Raw genomic sequence first — 8,816 nt, 5'->3', positions numbered from 1 at the left:
ATAACTGCTTGTAGAAATAATCTAAAATGCAATTCTATACCATGCTGCAAGCAAGATGCTTGTATGTGTGGGGCTGTGGCAGGGCGCTCCATCCATTCCTTTGTGATAAAGGAGGCTGGATTGTTTGCCCTTCTCTATCTCCATCTTTGTTGTGTTTAAACCCAGTATTTACTGATTCTGGTCAGCTTTCTTATCACAGTCACTTCAGTGGTTTCAGGTTTGGTGATAAGCATAAGGGTCAGTAACTTTAGGAATGGGGAAGGGGATTGTTGAGAGCAGTCTGTGGGGAAAATGTTTTCAAGTGGATTATTTTCCTCCTTAGGCTAGTATGCAACTGCTCCCTTTGCAGGCAGTCACTGAATAGTCCAACCCATTCCACAACTGTTGGGTTTAGGTTTCTATGGGTTATCTAAATGGAATTTGAAACTTCATTTTATCAATCTGGAAGACCTTGGGTACAGTGCTGAGTGGAGCTTGCATTGCTGAAACAACTTGTTTGCTTTAGTAAACACGGTCCCATTTAGGAGGACAGCAAGTTACCATTTCTAACTCCTTATCTTGCTGCTGTCAGCCTAGGGAATAAGGCTTTCAGAATCTGTGCTCTTGAGGACTGTCCTACTCAAATACAGAGTCAAAGCTGCCCAGGTATTTTTTGGAACAAGGAATTTGGAGCATGTAATTTAGAGTCCAGTAATTTACATTTTTATGTTGGGAAGCTTTTCATGGGACTGAACTTCTAACTGGTTTCGGTAGTGCTAAATCAGTTCATTGTATGTCAATGTTACTGATGGGAGAATTAAGCACATGACGTATGGCATGATCAGATTGTGTTTTCCTTCCAAAGTGATCAGACTTTTATAGGTATTTTCATTTGGTCACTGATGTGCAAGGAAATTTCCAGGCACTTCTCTTTGTAATTCAGTTGAATGCCCAGTGTAGTCTTGTGTATGCCAACGGGTGACTGAGCCCTTCCTTGCCATTAAACGGCTTGGGAAAGAAACTTCTTCCAAGCCTTCAAATAGCTGTAACAGAGAATGAGCTTTTAGGTCTTTGCAATTTTGGCTCTTCTGGAAGTTGAGTTTCACTGAGAATGCAGAGCAGAGTTTACAGGGTTTTTAATAAGTCACAAGTGGACTTTAACTTTGTCATTGATTTATTCTAGCAAAAACTGAGTGCAAACTTGACTCCACAACAATCGGTAGAATTCTTTGCCTCTGACTTCATTGTGGCCAAGATCAATATTAAGAATTACTGCAAGGTGACTGTTAAAACTGAAGTGCAAAGTAGTAAAATGGGCTGGGTATAAATCCTCTCTCCAAACAGGCTGTAGTTTTCCTCTTTTTTCCTTGCAGTTAACACTGGATAGACATATGGGCATTTAGATAGATAAATTGATATCTAATTCACAGAGGCTGCTGGTGAGATCATTGTAGCAGAACTTGTCACTTGCAGATATAGTGCTGCATCTTTTAGTAAGACTAAGCTTTGTAAATGTAGCTTTTCAGGAAAGGATAAATTTAAGTAATGTACAGCTGGTAAAGCTAAGGAGCAGCAGAAAAAGAAAGCAATACTCACGTACTGCACTCAAGGTTAGTGCCACAGTTAATCATATGGAAAACAAGTTGTACTCAAAACAGCATTTTGTCAAGATGTTTGTGTCAAAGCAATAACCTTGGTTCACATTTCACATAATTTATTTCATAGGAAAAAAAATAACAGCAAAAACGTTCTCCAGTATTTCTACTAAGGATGCAGTGTGTTTCTGTGATCTGGGGAGCTGTATCTTTGAATAGCTTTTAAATTGCCTTTCAGCATCTTGATGGAAATACAAGTTGTATTCTAGCTAAGATATGCCACATTTAAAATTAATAAAAAAGGTTTTGCAAAGGCATAAATTGTTGTGGAGCCTTCATGTTATTTGCTATTGTTGCTCCCTTTCTTCATGGCTAAATTTAATCATCGGTTAAAAAACTGCAGCCCTTGGTAGCTTTCAGGAGGACTTCTACATAAGCTGTTCATTTTATGAACTTCCATTTTGAAATGGTGGCCTAATATTGATAATATATCTGATTTTAAGCTGGAGGTAGCATAACCAATAATTGGTGTTAAAAAAGTGCTTTAAAAATATCTGCTGTATATGAAAGGACACTGTTACTCTTTTTAAATGGTGAAGCATTTTCCTGCAGAAGGATCCCTCTTTTAGTGATACTACTAATGATATGATAACACTGTGCAGTAGTGCCTTGAGAAAGTGCAGGGTTAGTTCTGAATGGGCTGGTTTGTATATGGCACAGTACAACACCATTAGCACACCAGTGAAATCCTAGAAAGAATCCAATTATGATAGCAAAGCTTCTAGGACTAACCTAATTGCCTTGTCTTCCACCAGCTTGGGTATCTCTACGCAGCACTACTCAGTATGGTGTAAACATAGCCTAAAACCTTAATCATGCAGATATATGAATGTAAGTAGCTTTATTCACTTGACTAGCTCTGTTTAGAATTAGCTCCATGTTTGAATAAATATTTGCACTTGGGGTGTACAAGGCAGAATTAAACTCCACAGTTAAACTGCTTCTTTGGTTGGTGGTGAAGTGAAAGCTTGTGGCAGCACAGTAATTCTGCACTGGAAGGAAAAACAACCAGAGAAACAGGTGGAGCCACAGGCAAAACTTGCCAGCATCAAAACTATGTTGGGATAGCTGTAAAACTGCAGCTAAATATTAAATAGGTGATCTGCACCTCAGTTTGAAACCTTGGTTTGATTTCTAGTGCAATAATTTTACTCAAAATGTTTCTCAAGGGATCATTAGCATTAGAAAAGGTATTAATAGGATTTGCTTGAGAATATAGTTCAATAAACACTAATAAATGGCTGAGTTCTTTCTGTGTCAGACACAAGTTCAAGGGCCTTTTGCTGAAACTTCAGCTAATGATGGGCTGAGCTTCCACTGTGGAAATAGGAAACTTGGCAGAAGAGCAAAACCAGGATAAATATGTGAATTCAGCCATGGTTTAGCTTAAGCAAAGCCATACATACAGAAATAGCTACACATTTTACTAAGCAGATGTGACTTCCCTTTTGTAAGCTTGGGATAGCACTTCCAGATTTTTAACTTTGCCTGTCGGTTCCCAGTGTCATATAGCTGATATATGTATGTATATAGTTATATATCTAGCTCTTCTTACAATTGCTGTGTATTTTTAGCAATTAACTTACTTTCCTAAAGCATATAAACTGAAATGAAAATGTTTTCCAGTCCTGCCTGTTGAAGGTCATGTCACTGTACAAGAGTAAGGGAAAGATTCATGGGGCCAGAAGGAGACTGAGGAAGGGAGCACACTTTGTTCACAAGAATGATGAAGTCTGTCCTGAAATGATCACTTTACTTGTACTCTAGCTCAAGATGAAAACTGATCATTCACTGCTGAAGTCATGGGGTTTTCTTTCCAAATAGGTAAGATCTTCACACAGACCTGAATTGTAAGGAAAATGAAGACTAATTGGTGGTTGGGATTTGAGTCTCCCAGCTGGCTTCACTATGCACGCTCCTCTCCTTAAGCCTTCCTGTGGAAGAGTGAGCTTAGTACTCTCATTTGGCTTGTATTTCCACAGTGTGTAATGGAGCGAGGTATTGTCTCTGGCTGCACGTCCATGAGAAATGAAGGCCTAACTCATGCTTCTCCAAAGATATCTGCTGCTCACCAGTCACTTGCACCTACCCATGTTTGTCCATTTATAGAAAGTCTTGCTGTAAAGACAAGTGCAAATTAAAACAGGGACATACTCAACAAGACTGACACATCCATGTGAGCATTATGCGCTACCCCCAGTCTCACTGTATGTTGTAACTTGGAGCTGTGTCTCACCTCATCTGCCTTCTGACGAAGGATTCAAATAGGTTTTTACCTACTCTTCATAATGAGAAACCTGGAGCGAGACTAACTTAATCTACAAAATCTCATTATCGGGGTTTTCATTTGGGGTTATTTGTCAGTACTGTGGCAGAATTACATCACTTAAATGAGTTTAATGTTGAGAAGAGGAATTAAACCATCAAATCTGAAGCCCTGCTAGGGTATCATGGGTGTTACTGCTGTTTAGAGCTCACCAAATCCTAATGTTGTGGGTCTTTAAACCATTGTTTTGGAAGGTGAGGTCTGTTTTTCTTCATCTTTTACTAATGCTAAAATAACATGGATTAATAATGTCACCAGTGAAGTTTCCCTGCTGCAAGGACTGGTACAATGTAGACTAAAATAATACTTAGCATAAGTATTTTTAAGGTATATAAGTTTGTGTATGTTTAGAAATTGTGCAACTTCAGTCATTACCTCCTGAACCTACATGTTAGTCCTTCTACAGCAGTAGAAACCTGGATACAGACATCAAATGCCTTTGTCCCAAGGTTGTGATATAAGATCTTATCCGCGGATTTTTTCATATGGACAATCTCTTGATACACCTCAACTTGGATGCAGAGATATTTCCTCAGCCTAAGAGGATACATCATATTCACCTTCAGTTTCCTTGGCTGCTTTGCCAAAATTGCAAAGCCAGGATATAACATAGCACCCATTGTGGTTGTATTTGTTTCGTAGTATGCAAATGCTTATGCCTCAGATACTGGGGTGTCCCCACTCACAGGCTCTGATCCTCATTCCTTTAGTAGGTTTGCAATCAAAGGGTGATTATGTCAGTGACAGATGTTTGTAATTCCTGGTTCTTGGAGCCTCCAGGCAAAGGGTGATCCCTGCAACTGTGACATATGAGAGCAGGCATGAAAACGTTGAGCTGAGACAAGCAAGCTAGGAAGGCTCTTGAAACCAGGACTCCTCAGGTTTTTATCTCAAAACCAGTCAGGATCCTATAGCCAAAGCAAAACAACTTACTTGCTCTTTTCATTGACATGATAAGGCTGAGACCATCAGCCATGCAAAACTGTATCACTCGTAACATCTCATGCATTTGGGTAAAGGGCACAAGTGAACCATCATGCTTGCAGTAGCTCTGCCTCTTGGCAGTGGCTGGGCAGATGATGGACTCCAGTGCTTTAACATCTGTGCCTACCACTTCATTTGCCCTCAAGATGGCTACTGACAGCTTTTCCTCAACCACAATAGGAACTAAGGCAGGCTCTTTAGATGCAATTTGTATTCAAAGATGTGTGTTGGTGCAGACATTTTGTAAATACACAAAAGAGAAGGAAAACGGGAGGGGAGGCTCTTCCACTGCTATTTGTATTCTACCTTACATCACATATACAAGACTACTGCGTTCAGCAATTGTGCATTTTAAACAACTAGCCTGATGCTTGGGATATCTGGGGCTATTTACTGCTTTGCTGCAGGCAACCTGTGTGACCTTTGGACTTCACTGAATACCATTGTCTCTGTTTCCCACCTGTGAAAACAAGGCTCAGAGTACTCTGCACTTCAAAGGCCTTTTTATTTCTTTATTTATTTGAGAAGAATTGCTTTATTGTTACAATAAGAACAATCATAAAGTGTGCAAGGCAGAGGGACACCAGGCGTCAGTTATATTCTCCTACCTGAGAAGGCAGCACATATGGAGAGTTAATAATTGCCAAATGTAATTACTGTCAAGCTACGGCTGCTTTTCTGAGCAATGTATAGAGTAGATAGCTAATGCCATAGCAATATAAGGAAATCTGTGTTGTACCTTGTGCTGTAGATCAGGTATGGGATGGAAAGTTCTTTCCAATTTGTTAGTGTAGCATTATGTTAAAACCAAGAAAAGGAATATCAGAGAACACTGGAATGGCCAAAGACCTTGAGAAGTCTGTTTTCTGCTGCTGCTGTTGTCCTTGCCTGATAAGGAATGCTGCTGCACCCTTAAAGTCCTGGTTTTGTTGGTAGCTCTTCTTGAAAAGCAGCACAAGCATAATGCAGCAACACTTAAGTTGTCTATGGCAAGTTGTGCTTGCAAGCAGTGACACCATTCTTCAGCTTGATTAATTAGAATTTAATCAATAGCTGGGACACAGCTGTCAACTAGCAAACCAGCATATGGAGCTGATCTGTGATTGAAGAAAATAAGAACTTGTGTGCACATTAGCCCTATGCTTTTGTTACAGAAATCACTGTTTCTGTTTGGATCTCACCACATTGACAGTAAGTCTGAGTTCTTCCTGTGACTTCACTTTCTAAGGTTTTGAAGAAAATGGCATATGAAGATGAGCTTTGTGCTAAAACTAAATCCAGTGCTGTGCTGCTATCTATAGTATTTCCTGTCTCACAATAGCCCACCCAGCTGTCTTCTCTAAGTACCCTAAGTAACGATGCACTGAAGACGTAATTCTGCAATGCAGCACAGTGCCAGTGGCAGCTGTACATTTGCTATCTCCATGTATTAATACAAGCTGTAGTAGCTTTAGTGTCTCCTAAAAACCTGTGTGATGAAAAGGTGCTGCTTGGGAATTGCTGATTTACATGGGAGATTTCTGGGTCTGTACTTGTATTTGTTCCCATAGGAGATTTTAGCACATGTTCCCTGAAGTATGCAGAGTGTAAAATTATGTTATTCCTTAAGTTTGAACTCACTCTCTAAGAGAAGGCTGTGTGTAGAAGTACCTGAATCTACACACTTCTCTCTATGAGATGCAGCTAACCTCTATTGCATGCCTAACCTTGGTAAGTCATTCTTCATCATCAGATACTACAGCCAAGGCAGCTGCTTTGACATATAGCTAGGATAAGGAATTCTGTGGAAAAAAATCCCACCTTTAGTTAAGTGAGATTCCCAAAGTCAAGACTCTCAGTGCCTCATTTACTGCTAGTTATTCAGCTGAGCCATGCTGTCGCTGAGTCACGCAGAGCATTCCCATTAGGTGGGACAGCACTCAGGCCAGAGAAAGCATTTAAGTTCCTCTGAAATAGTGCAAGATGATGATCCTGATTACTAGAATGCAGATGGTGGAGGTTCACCATCTTGTGTGCACAGCAGAGGCCAGGAATGTGCAAGGAGCTCCAATGGCTCGAGGTGGTGGAATCCTCCTGGGTAGCATGCCTGCTCTCCAGCTTGCACATCCACACAGAACCATGGCAGTAGCACTGTCTGTCTCAGCATCTGGTCTCATATGTCACCATGGGGAATCTTTGACTCAACTAACAGACACCAACAGCCACAGAGCCGGGTAAGTCCCCAGTGAGTGCACTGCTGCACATGCAGCAGAACAGTATTCCAAAGTTTGTGTTAGCTTGGGTTCAGAACCCCCCCTCCAGATCTGCTCTGGTGGGTGGTGCTTTGCTTTACATATCATTCTATGCTGGTTTGACGTTTCCTCCCTCCTATAAGTTACAGAGATTGTCTAAAAGCTGGAGGGGCTTTTTCCACGAAGTGGGAGCATTCAAGCAGATTGGCAGATCTGCTGCAGGGCACCAACAAATAAATGATATCAGCCCTTGCTGAACATAGTGCAGATATAAGTTTCAACTGTAAAGAGATGCATTTGCTCCTCCTGTGCCATCAGGGTTTATACCTCATAATGATGAAGGCACATCTCTGTGGTGTCCTGCAGTTATATTAGAGGTTCTTGCCTTCAGAAGCTGCTTATGTAGTTTCAAACAGAAGCATCTACAGCAGATTACAGCAAGGGATGGAGGAGAAAAACAAGAGTAAGATGACTGGAGATTGCCTTTGTGTCTCTTGGCAATCTCTTCTTGCTGAGATTCATTTCTGGTTCGTGTTCAACATGACACTGTCCTTACCTTGGTGTTTCCTCTTTAAACTCCCATGCTGGAGGAGCTGCTGGGCACTGTGAGGGTCAGTGGGGCACACAAGCAAGCTTCTCCCATGGTGTTAGAGTCACTATAAACAGTGTGTGTCCATCTGAGGTGCATGTGAGCACATCTGTTTTGGAAGTGCAGTACACTTGTCCTTCCTGTTCATTTCCTCCCAACCTACCTCCTCTCATTCTCATCCTCCCCATAGCATTAGGCTGTGGAGTCTCATTCAGCCATCTTCACTATAATGCTTTATTTATTCTGGAAGTTCAAATTGTTGTTTAAAGAGATTATTTGCAAATATTATGGCTACATATGTGCTGGATGAGTCAAATTGTTTGCAACTGCCTGAAACTCACTTTGCTGAAGTCACTGGGGCCCATGCCAGTCTCCCAGTTCTCCTTTGCTGGGCATCTCCCACCTAATGCAGGAGCAATCAGCTGCATCATTTTGATGAGAAGCAGGAGTGGAGCTTGCATCAATGTCCTTCTGTATGAAGCCTTGGGTGATATGGTTTAGTGTGAGGTGTCCCTGCCCATGACAGGGGGTTGGAACTGGATGATCTTAAGGTCCTGCCCAACCCTAACTGTTCTATGATTCTATGTTTAACTTAAAAATGCCACCATGCACTTCATGCAGCTCTGGTAGCTGACAGCCCGAGCTGATCACTGTAGCCAGCAGGGATCCTGTGCGCTGAATGATGACAGAGGGCATGAAAGGCCTGGGATTTTTCATAGAATCATAGAATAGTTAGGATTGGAAAGGACCTTAAGACCATCTAGTTCCAACCCCCTGTCATGGGCAGGGACACCTCACACTAAACCATATCACCCTAAGTCTTTTTTTTTCTCCATCATGCGCTGCCATAGGAAATGCAGCACCATTTCTGTCCTGCATTACTGAAACAGTCCCTGTGGTCTCCTGTGTTTGTGGTGAGCTGAGGGGTGTCAGGGTGAAATGTTTTGCTGTAACTTTCTTGTAATGTGTTTGTTAACAGGAGTTCATGATGGAATGCCAAGGAAAAGAGGCTGGTCACCATGGTGGGACCTGAGCCTGTGCATCTGCAGAGG

This window comes from Melopsittacus undulatus, chromosome 5 (assembly GCF_012275295.1).
Source record: "Melopsittacus undulatus isolate bMelUnd1 chromosome 5, bMelUnd1.mat.Z, whole genome shotgun sequence".
NCBI classification, from domain to species: domain Eukaryota; kingdom Metazoa; phylum Chordata; class Aves; order Psittaciformes; family Psittaculidae; genus Melopsittacus; species Melopsittacus undulatus.
The sequence above is the reverse complement of the archived record's forward strand: the minus strand, read 5'-3'. Positions refer to the sequence as shown.